This window comes from Mandrillus leucophaeus, unplaced genomic scaffold, assembly GCF_000951045.1.
Source record: "Mandrillus leucophaeus isolate KB7577 unplaced genomic scaffold, Mleu.le_1.0 Scaffold492, whole genome shotgun sequence".
Classification (NCBI taxonomy): Eukaryota; Metazoa; Chordata; class Mammalia; order Primates; family Cercopithecidae; genus Mandrillus; species Mandrillus leucophaeus.
The window spans coordinates 1,807,965-1,820,035 of NW_012105276.1; positions in this window are offsets into that span (position 1 = coordinate 1,807,965).

Genomic DNA, 12,071 nt, shown 5'->3' on the forward strand with positions numbered 1-12,071 from the left:
GCATGAGCCCCCGCGCCCAGCCAACAGGCTGCATTTCTAACAAAATTCCAGGAGATGCTGCCGCTGGTGGAGCCACACGTAGAGTAGCAAGGCCTTGGGTTCTGTGCCTGCACTATCTCCCATGCATTAAATACTCTGGCTTTATGTCTTCCCACATTAAAAGCTCTTTGGGATTAGAATCAAGACTTCTTTGCATCTTAAGTGCCAAATATATATGTTTACCAAGAAAACTGAGTTCTCACGTAATGTTCTTAGCTTTTTTTTTCTTATCATTTTCTCCCAGTTTACCTTCTGGCAAAGAAATGATTTTGTAGCCTGAGGTCTTTAGGTGTTGGCATGACTAGAAGGGAATAAATATTGGGTCACTGTACACACACACACACACACGCGCGCGCGCGCGTCCTTCTTCCCTAAAAGAGAAGACTGCCAGACAAGGGATTCCTAACTCAAGAACAAACCTGACCTTGGCACAAATGCATGGAGAGCCAGAATACACATATATTTTCTCCCCTTCCTTCCTCTTTCCCAAATAGGAGGTGCTGTTCCAGAGGCAGATGGCCATACTGCAGAGATACCCCACAATACTTGAGAGTCTATCAAGCTGTCTCCTAATTCATTTATTCAACGAATATTGACTGAACGTTGACTGAATATTGACTGAACACCAACAATGTACCAAGCATCATTTTCTTACTTCATAGTTATCTCTCTCCCACCCACTGCCCGCCACCCCCCACAGTCTAGCTAGGCTGCCTGACCTGCTCTTACTTTGTTAGGCTCAGATTTTTATCTTAAAGGGCCAATGCTTTGTACAAAGTCTCATGCCATTTCATCTTCCATATATTTTACAACAGGTGGCAGATAAATAATGCCAGACCAGCAAGGTCCGATGTAAAATAAAACATAGGGTTTTTATGTGAAGCTGTAAAAGAATATAGGTCTGAGGTCAAGAGAAGACTTCTGGGAGAAGGAGGAAATGTGAGGTTACACCTAGGACCTGATCCTGAGGGAGTTGTCAGAGAAGCCCCACCCTGGAACCTCAGAAGAGCTAGGTGAGTGGACTCCCTGAGGAGCCAGGGACCTTTGTTCCTTATCTCCTAGCCATCCGCCTACATTCCTTCCGCTCTAACAACACAGGCCCATCTGCTGTTCCCCAAACAAGCTGTGTATTTCACATTTCCTGGCCTTCGCTCATGTTGAACTCTCTGCCTCTATCATGTTTCCTCTCTTCCTTTGCCATTCTTCAGGCTCAATATAAGTGTTGCCTCTTTGTAAACCTCTTCCAAAGTTCTTAATCAGAATCCCCTTCACTCTGTGTAACTTTTTAAGTGGTTCTCACAGTTGGATTTTTGCTATAATTAGTGAGTGAATTAGTTATATCCTTGCCTTGCTCCTTGTTCACACTCTTTGAGTGTGGAGACCCTTCTTTGCAACCCTTTGTATGGCCTGTACATAGCAAATTGTCACTATATATGTTGAAGGGGAGGAGTATCAACGAAATGATGAAAAAACTTAGACTGAAATGAGGTCTCAGAGCTTCTTCTACAGAAAATCACTGTGTCATACAATTACTTTGGAGAGAAGGTGACAATAGAGTTGCAAAGGAAAGTCTTGATTACACGATGCTTTCCTAATTTGCCACTAGATAATTCTTGCTCCTTTTTTTTTTTTTTTTGAGACAGAGTCTCGCTCTGTCGCCCAGGCTGGAGTGCAGTGGAGATCTTGGCTCACTGCAAGCTCCGCCTCCCGGGTTCACGCCATTCTCCTGCCTCAGCCTCCCGAGTAGCTGGGACTACAGGTGCCGGCCACCACACCCAGCTAATTTTTTGTATTTTTAGTAGAGACGGGGTTTCACCATGTTAGCCAGGATGGTCTCGATCTGCTGACCTCGTGATCCGCCCATCTTGGCCTCCCAAAGTGCTGAGATTACAGGCATGAGCCACCGCGCCCGGACATCTTCCTCCATGTTCCTTAGAGAATCCATAGACGCTTAGAGAGGGAAGTCAAGAGCTAACAATTACTGTTGTATAGCCAAACAGCCAAACTTAAAGTAATTTCTACTGAGGATCTGAGGTCATATCAAAGGAGAGCTAGTTACAGGGTCACAATAATGGGAAACTGCTGAAAACAGCTGGTGTGACAGCACTGAGTGAAATGTTATTTTATACATGGGAAGATGTCTCTCCCTGGTTTTAATATAGAACTACAAAAAGATGCAAGTGTCTCTAAAAGCTGAAAGGAATAGCAATATAAATTATAATTAACCTTTATTAAACCCTATATGTTCATAAATGTTCCAAAGCACTTTACAGGTGTTAACTCATTTTATCTGCTCAACAATGCTATGATTGTAGGTATTATTATCACCCTCAATGTATCAATGAGGAAACTGACCCAGAAAGGTAAAGATACCAAGTCACAAAGCTAATAAAGCGTAGGACCAAGATTCAAACCCAGTCAGCCTGGCTCCAGAGCTTAAGCTTGCATCTCTGTCGTTTTGACGTACCTACTGTGCTCTGCTAGGAATGTTGATGGATACTTTACAAGCCTATTTCTTTACAATAAGGTAGGTTATACCCGTTCCCAAACAAGGAAAACTGAAGAGAAGTTAAGTAACTCACCCAAGACCACACAATCAGCAATTGCTGGCTTCATATTTATGATATCGTTTAGTCATGCTTAGGTCTATTGGTGTACGGAGCCAACCTTGTAGAACCAATACCATCATCAGGGTCCTCAGGTGTAAAAAAAAAGAGAGAGAGAGAGACCTTGCTAATCTGTAGAGGATTTTTATATAATTGTGCATAATGTGGTCAAACAGAACTATTAATACATATCAGGTAACTATGTAAGTGATCATGAATGCTTTATCCTATGCTCCAGGTCATCCTCAGATTTGAAAAAAAAAAAAAAAAAAGCTGGTTAATCTTATATGAATTTGTTTTCCAAGAAAGCAAGGTAAAGTTCCAAACACAAAGTGCTTTCAAAATGTAATTATACCTTCCTTCATTGGTTACATATTATATAAAGTACACTTTTCTGGAAAATGAAGTATATTGCCTTATAGGAACTCAATTACAACTCTGAATTATTGCCATTCATTTTATCTTACTCTTGTGTCACACTCCATCATAAATTTTAATTTACCAAGTATATTGAGAGCAAGCTGGCTGTGACATCTGTCAACCCCACTGATTGCCAGAATTGATTTGCTGGATCTGTCCTGCTAAGATGGTGTCCCATTTCTTCCTGACTCTGCCACATGTGTTTTTCCAAAAGCTGGACACTTCATTGGAGAGGATGATTTTTCTAGATAAAGACCACTGTCTACAGAGAATCAGGTTTTTCTGCTGGAATACTCAAGGCATGTTGAGTAGGTTCCGCTGCCTGACTTTGTCTCTCCCAGTAGTTAAGATAATGAGCCACTTGAAGGGGGAGATTTCATCTTTGTATCTCCAGCTTCCTAGCACCATACCTGGCATGTGGTAGATTCTTTAAAATGTTTCTTGAAAGAAAAACAGGAAACAGACACACAGCCAGCTCCTGTATTCATATAGCTTCAATTCTACATGGAGGCGACACCTATAAATAAAAATACAGACATAGAACATTCAAACAAGCATGGACACAATCTAAACCCCCTTTCTTTAGAGTCCTTACACAGTTTACAAACGGAAAAGGCACCATCTTAGAACAGCCAGTAGAGGGCATCACACACCAAATATAGTCAGAATGTGGCTACAGAAATTGAGTTCAAGTTCTAGTTTCTGCTGATCTGAAGGATTCTAAATGGACACCAAAGTAGAGAATATTGTTGGCCTGTGCTCTGCAAGTACCTGTATTTCTATTTTGGTGTAATCACGGATATAATTTTTCCTGTTTGCCTCATTTCATTTTCAGAGATGACTTTTAAAGCATGAAACAGTGAAAAATGCTTATTATAATGGCAAATTTGAAAAGCAAGATACAAAACTGCTTAGGTCTATTGGTGTATGGAGCCAATATGAAATCTGATAACTGCTACCTCAATAAATTTTCTTAAAAGACAAAGCAAGTCCGGCATGATGGTATGTGCCCAGCTATTCTACTTGGGAAGCTAAGGCGGGAGGATCGCTTGAGTCTGTGAGCTCGAGGCGGCAGTGAACTGTGAACATGCAACTGCACTCCAGCCTGGATGACAGAGTGAGACCCTGTCTCAAAAAAAAAAAAAAAAGAAAGAAAGAAAGAAAAGGCTGGGCGCGGTGGCTCACACCTGTAATCCCAGCACTTTGGGAGGCCGAGGCGGGCGGATCACAAGGTCAGGAGTTTGAGATCAGCCTGGCCAATATGGTGAAACCCCGTCTTTACTAAAAATACAAAAAGTAGCCGGGCGTAGTGGCAGATGCCTTTAGTCACAGTTACTTGGGAGGCTGAGGCAGGAGAATTGCTTGAACCCAGGAGGCGGAGGTTGCAGTGAGCCAAGGTCAGGCCACTGCACTCCAGCCTGGGAGACAGAGCGAGACTCTGTCTCAAAAAAAAAAAAGACAAAGCATTGAAATAAAATGATGGAAAGAATAATTCCAAAACATGAACAATGACTCTCTTTGTGATGACTTTTTAGATATATATGCATATTTATTTTTCTATATCCTCCAAATTTCTTGAGCACTTTGATAATGTAAAATAAATATTTGGCATAAAACAAGATTTAATATTTATTAATGATTAGCGTGTATAAAAAGTTCTCTGTAGCCACATATTGTGTTTCATTCTTTTTGGAGACATAGTTATTGATGGTGGGTGTGGGGAACCTCTATTGGCCATTTAATTCCGTGGTTCTTGATAGTGGCTCTTCACTGGAATCACCCAGGGCACGTCTCGAGTGCCAAACTCAGGTCTCACTTCAGGGATTCTGATTTGATGATGAACCTAAAACTATCAACAATGTTTATTTTCAAGACACTTAGGAGAGGTGCTATTAGAATAAGTGCTCTTCTGTTTCAGTAAGTTGTACTTCTTAAGAAGAAAATGTGAAGTCTAGAAAAAGAACTTCAGAGATTGAATATCCACACACTAACTGATTGATCTATGTGTGGGAAATGGTGTAACAACTACAACCTGAATCAAGGCTGCCACAGTTGTATGTGTATATACAACTTACAGCTCTAAAAACTGGCTTGGTTCCAACATTTCCTCTAACTACCCTGCAGCCCTTGGGAGATAATTAGCTAATGACAGTAAAGGGCTTTTAAACTTGAAACATGTTATATAAATGCTAAACACAGGAAACACACAGAGGATTTCCACTGATTGCCAATACTTTGCAACCAGAGACAATTGGACACATCTTTCAGCCAATTTCTTTTTTTTTTTTTTTTGCAACTGAAACCTTCCTAATCTTTAATCCCAGGGAAACAAAGGAAGTTCTTTTTTTTAATGCCTTTCCTACAAATCAAAGACCTAAGATGGTTGCTTCTTTCACTATCTCACAAGTGAGGTTCCAACAAAACACCACATTGTAATGTGGTTTGTGTGGATGAAGGTTAGGCAGTTCACTGGTTTGCTTGTATAACTGAAGCTGGGTGGGTGCTGCCCAAAAAAGGGGTCATACCAGGTTGTCCAGTAGGAGTCCTGGTACTACCCTATACATCGTCTTTTGTTTAAAGCAAATAATTTGTGCATGTGGTAATAAATCACATTGTATAAAAGAATTTCCATTGAAAAGCAACAGCCTTTCCTCCCTCCCCTTCGTGCTCAGCTCCAGTTCTTCTGCAGAGAAAAACTTCCTTGTTTCATCTGGTATGAGATCACTTGGTGTTTATTTCCATTGCACTCTATATTGCTCTTCTTGGTTTACCAACTTTAGTCAATAGCAGTTAATTCCACAATATAAAAATGAGCACGTCTCTCATATTATCCTCCTCTTCCCAATGTTTAATAACAGTAATCATTTATTTTATTCCCTCTTTTGGAACTACTTTTTTATATTTTTCAGTAAGTACTCAAATTTCTATTTCTTTTTAATAGCATATCTGTGGGCTCTCTGTTCTATAAATTGTAGTGGCTCCCCTTCCCATTCCTGAACTTGTCTTCTCTCTTCCATTGTTGACCGCTATACTTTACAACTCACGAAATGGTTAATATTTGTATTGTGTACTGCCATCATAAAAAACTATGTTCTACTTTTTTTTATAGGTTGACTTTAGAAGTTAAAAATCTATATAATTCCTTCCAAAAAGTATAGTAAGGAAAGGGGGAGAGGACAAGTAACCATACATTGGAGAAACCTGGTAACTCTAGTTCAATCAGGTGATTGAGGTCAGGACCAACAGTCATACCAATAGTATGTACTATCCATACATAGTATGAATGTACTCTTGATTTCATGTGATAAAAATGGCACCTTACCTTTGCGGTCCTCCTCACAAAACCAATCACGCCAGTCTAATAATAAGAAAAAAAAAAAAAAAATCCCAAGTGAGAGACAGTCTACAAAACCCTAATCAGTACTCCTCAAAACTCAAAATCATCAAAAACAAGAAAAGCCTGAGAAACTGCTGTAGCCTAGAGGAGCCTAAGAAGACATGACAACGAAATGAAATGTGATAACCTGGATGCAATGGGATTCTAGAATAGAAAAAAGACATGAGGGAGAAAATTTGAAAATTTGCGTAAGTTATGAACTTTAGTTATTAATAACATATCAGTACTCATTCATTAATTGTAACAAATGGGCTATACTAATGTTAGATGTTAATAATAGGGGAAACTGACTACAGGGTATATAGCAACTCTCTGTACTATTGTGCAATTTTTCTGTAAATTTAAAATAGTTCTAAAAAATAAAGTTATTTAAAATATTTTTTTAAAAATAGAAACAGGCTGGGCACGGTGGCTCAATCCTGTAATCCTAGCACTTTGGGAGGCCAAGGCAGGTGATTACCTGTGCTCAGGAGTTTGAGATCAGCCTGGGCAACATGGTGAAACGCTGCCTCTACTAAAAATACAAAAAAATTAGCTGGGCATGGTGGTGCACGCCTGTAGTCCCAGCTAGTTGGAAGGCAGGAGAATCCTTGAACTTGGGAGATGGAGGTTGCCATGAGCCAAGATTGTGTCACTGCACTCCAACCTGGGTGACAGAGAGAGACTCTGTCTCCAAAAGGAAAAGAAAAAAAGAATCCAATACACTACACATACTCAATTATGATTAATATAAACATTGTTCAATGTTAATGTGCTAGGATATTCTCTTTTCCATGGACTTAATGTTATAACCCCTGGGTCTCTCAAATGAGGCTATTTCTAGCATGAAGGTCAAATGAATTGCTTTTTCGTACACTCCGTTAACTGCTTATATTCCTGTCCAGTTGTAGTTTGCTTCATGTGTGGTCTGTGACTTTATTGTTCAGAATTGTTTCTCTCAAGTTTCCAATTGTCATTTTATCTTGTGTATTCTACCCATTTTAACCATTAACTCTCTCCTTTCACTTTATTTTAGGAATTTGTTGAAATTTCCAGTTTATTGCTTTTTACTTCTCCCTACTACATGCTTTTTTTTTTTTTTTTTTCCCCTGTGCTTATTTACTTTTATTTCTGTGAGGTCATGGGGGAAGGTGAGTGCACATAGGTTCACTCTCCTGTCTCAAAAGAGAAACTTACTTCACCTTTCATACAATTTCATCAATACTTACTAGAGTATACTAGCTGAGATCTGACTCAAAGAAAGGAAAAGTATATGCAGTGTTATACTGGGCTAGTTCTAGTACTCAAGGAAAAAGAAATAGTACTTTCCATCAGTTAGCGACCTTCCTGCCCCAGATATTTCTAGAAGCAAGTTATTCTGATCAATACAATTCTCTTACTTGTTTTTAAAGAGGCACATGATGGTAGGAAAATGAGTTGTTTTAACAGAAAGGGTGAAAGTACTTATCCAAGGTCGTTCAGCTAATAAAATAAGTGAAAGCATTACGACTAGAAAACAAACAATGGTAGCCGGGCGCGGTGGCTCACGCCTGTAATCCCAGCACTTTGGGAGGTCAAGGCGGATGGATCATGAGGTCAGGAGATCAAGACCAGCCTGGCCAAGATGGTGAAACCCCGTCTCTACTAAAAATACAAAAAAAAATTAGCGGGGCATGGTGGCACACTCCTGTAATCCCAGCTACTCCGGAGGCTGAGGCAGAGAATTGCTTAAAACCTGGAGGGGCGGAGGTTGCAGTGAGCCCAGATAGCGCCACTGCACTCCAGCCTGGGAGACAGAGCAAGACTCCGTCTCAAAAAAAAAAAAAACAAAAAAAACAAGGGTGACCTGAGGAGTTTTCTGACACACACCCCATACTGAGCCTGGAATCGCTGTTTCCCATTTGTTTCTCTCCAGCCTTCTTCTCTCTGACCATATCCTTTTTTCAGAAATTCTAAAAAGAGGCCTAGAGAGAGGGCGGGGTAGGGTGGGAAGCTAGGAGGACTAGCCGGGAAAGTGTCTCCTGCTTTTTCCAGGGATTTACTTGCTGTGGCTGAGATAAGGGAACTCTGGGAACTTACCTTCCCTCTTCACTCCCTCCCTTATCCCAAACCTGCCTGGGTAGGGCTGATACAGACAGCAGGCCTGGCTCTACTAGTTTTTACAAAATATATGTCCTAGCTTTAGAATTAAATATCTCTCTTCAGGTAGATAGCAGATGTTCATATTTACATACTAAATCTTTCTCCTCAAAATTTTCTTATTTCTAAATATTCATGCTGATATGAATTACTAAAAGAAGGAAGGCCATAAGTGTATGATGTTTAGTTCAGTAAATTAATATTAGGCAAAAGGGGCCAGGTGTGGTGGCTCACACCTGTGAATCCTAGCACTTTGGGAGGCCGAGGCGGATGGATTGCCTGAGCTCAGGAGTTTGAGACCAGCTTGGGCAACATGATGAGTGAAATACAAAAAAATTAGCCAGGCATAGCTCCTGTAGTCCAGCTACGCAGGAGGCTGAGGCAGGAGAATTGCTTGAACCCGGGAGGCGGAAGTTGCAGTGAGCTGAGATTGCGCCACTGCACTCCAGCCCGGGAGACAGGATGAGACTCCGTCAAAAGAAAAAAAAGAAAAAAAATCATATCTACTAAGGAAAATGAATTTTTTCCCGTACTCTTTAATTCTTTATTGTTTTTTGCTTCCAGAAACTGGAGAAGAGAAAGAAAAATGCTAACAGTACACTTGACTGTTTATTTAATTTTTAAAGCATAAAGTAATGAGGGAGAGGTCCTTCCTCCTCCATATCCTACAATTGCCTTCTGTAACTCTACTGAGATATTATTCCCCCAGGGCAACAGTGAGAGTATCCTCTAGAGGATGTAACTGGAGAGTCGAATAACAAAGCCGTATTCAACCTTCAAAAACCATGGCACTAATGTGCTATAAACCATTTCTTTGGATCCCGTGTTGAAAATACACCCCTTCCTAGGAGGCAACCCTGCGCTGCACTGAGAGCTTCCATTGATTCTCATTAATTTATCTGAAAACAAAGGACAGCTGTGACTTAGCAACATTTCTTATTTATGAGGGACACACCTCGTCTCCCTTAGCTTCTCTCCATCCTCCCAGATTTTTGTCTTGAGAGCTGTACATTGCCAGTGAATTAAAAGGTTCAGTACTAGAATTTTCTAATTTTTTACTTGAGAATATTGGCAAATTTGAATTTAAAACTTCAGTCCCTACATTGAGAAAATTCTTATTGAGGCTAAAATGAAATATTTTTAAAATCTCAAAATAGTTTGCCCCCAAAATCAGTGAATGCCTAGATAAGGATAATGAGACATCCACATAAAAACTATTTAAAAATGAATGTGGTTGAGATGGAATATCTGGTTACTGTACATCTATTAATAGCATAAAACATTGGCATTAAAAAAATATTGGAGGCCGGGTGTAATCTTAGCACGTTGGGAGGCTAATATTGGAGGTTCATGCCTGTAATCCCAGCACTTTGGGAGGCCAAGGTGGGTGGATCATGAGGTCAGGAGTTCAAGACCAGCCTGGGGCAACATAATGAAACCCTGTCTCTACTAAAAATACAAAAAAAAAGTTAGCTGGGCATGGTGGCAGGCACCTGTAATCTCAGCTACTTGGGAGGCTGAAGCGAGGAGAATTGCTTGAACCTGGGAGGCAGAGGTTGCACTGAGCCGAGATCACACCACTGCACTCTAGCCCAGGCAACAGTGTGAGACTCTATCTTAAAACAAACAAAAAAAGGTTTAAGATATCATTTAAATTTCAGAGTCATTACATGAGGACACATAAATACAGCAAATTATGTTACCAAAGGCAATAAGAAAAAGGAAAGTTTTGATTGATCCAACACTTTAATTAATACATAGTTGACAATTTTCAAGGAATTGAAATTTCGTATGTGCTCACTATTAAAACTAGACAGACCACTATTTAACCTATCATGCTCTCTCTCTCTCTTTTTTAGATGCTTCCAAAAATAATTCATGGACCTTATTAAAATTAAAAACATTGCTCTTTGGAAATCATTGTTAAGAAAATTAAAAGGCAAGCCACAGACTGAGAAAAACATTTGCAATGCACTCATCTGACAAGGTACTTGTATCTAGATTATATAAAGACCTCTTTCCACCTGGAGAAAAACTATAAACGAAAATCATATGGGCTGGTGCAGTAGCTCACACCTGTAATCCTAGCAGTTTGGGAGGCCAAGGATGGTGGATCACCTGAGGTCAGGAGTTCGAGACCAGACTGGCCAACATGGTGAAACCCTGTCTCTACTAAAAATACAAAAATTAGCCAGGCGTGGTGGTAGGCACCTATAATCCCAGCTACTCAGGGGGCTGAGGCAGGAGAATCGCTTGAACCTGGGGGCAGAGGTTGCCATGAGCCAAAATCGTTCCACTTCACTCCAGCATGGGCGAAAGAGTGAAACTCTGTCTCAAAAATAAATAAATAAATAAATAAAATCATATTAATAAAAGTCAAATATTAAAAGAAAATATAAAAGAGAAAAAGAACTCTTACCCCTCAGTAATAAGATGACAACAACTTACTGTTTTTAAATGGCAACATATTTGAACAGATACATCATAAAATAAGACATACCAATGGTCAAAAGCTCTTGAAGAGGCACTCAACATCATTAGTCATCAATGATATGAAAATTAAAGCCACAATGATATATTACCATGCATCCAATAGAATGACTAAAACTAGAAATATATAATAGCTGGAACTCTAACACACTGCTGATAGGAATGTAAATGGTACAACCACATTGGAAAACAATTTGTCAGTTTCTTATAAAGTTCATAGGGAAGACAAATGAACACATATGTCTACATAAAGTCTTCTGCACAAATGTTCATAGCAACTTTATATGTTATCAAAATGGAAACAATATACATATCCATCAATGAGTGAATGGATAAATAAATAGTGATTCATCTGTACAAGAGAATACTATGCAGCATTAAAAAGAAATGAACCGGACCTACATGTGGTTCACACCAGTAATCCCAGCAGTTTGGTAGGTTAAGGTGGGCCAATTGCTTGAGTTCAAGAGTTTGTGACCAGCCCAGGCAACATAGTAAAACCCAGCCTCTACAAAAGATGCAAAAAACAAAAACATTAGCCGGGCCTAGTGGGCGAGCCTGTAGTCCCAGCTACTCGGGAGGCTGAGGTGAGAGGATTGCTTGAGTTCAGGAGGTTGAGCCACTGCACTACAGCCTGGGTGACAAAGTGAGACTTTGTTTAAACAAAAAAAAACTATTGATAAAAGCAGCTGCATGGACGAATCTCAAAAACATTAAGCTAAACTCAAAAAAGTACATATTATATAATTTTTCTTACATGAAATTCTCGAAAATGTAAACTAGCCTATAATAACAGAAAGTGGAGCAACAGTTCCTTGGGGCTGAGGATGGGTGTGGACGTTGACTGTATAGGGAAATGAGGGAACTTTTTAAGGTGACAGAAATTTTCTATAGTTTGACTGTAGTAGAGGTTAAATGAGTGGATACATTTGTCAAAACTCATCAAACTACAGCTTTTAATGGTTTCAGTTTATTGTACATAAGCTATATTTCAACAAAGT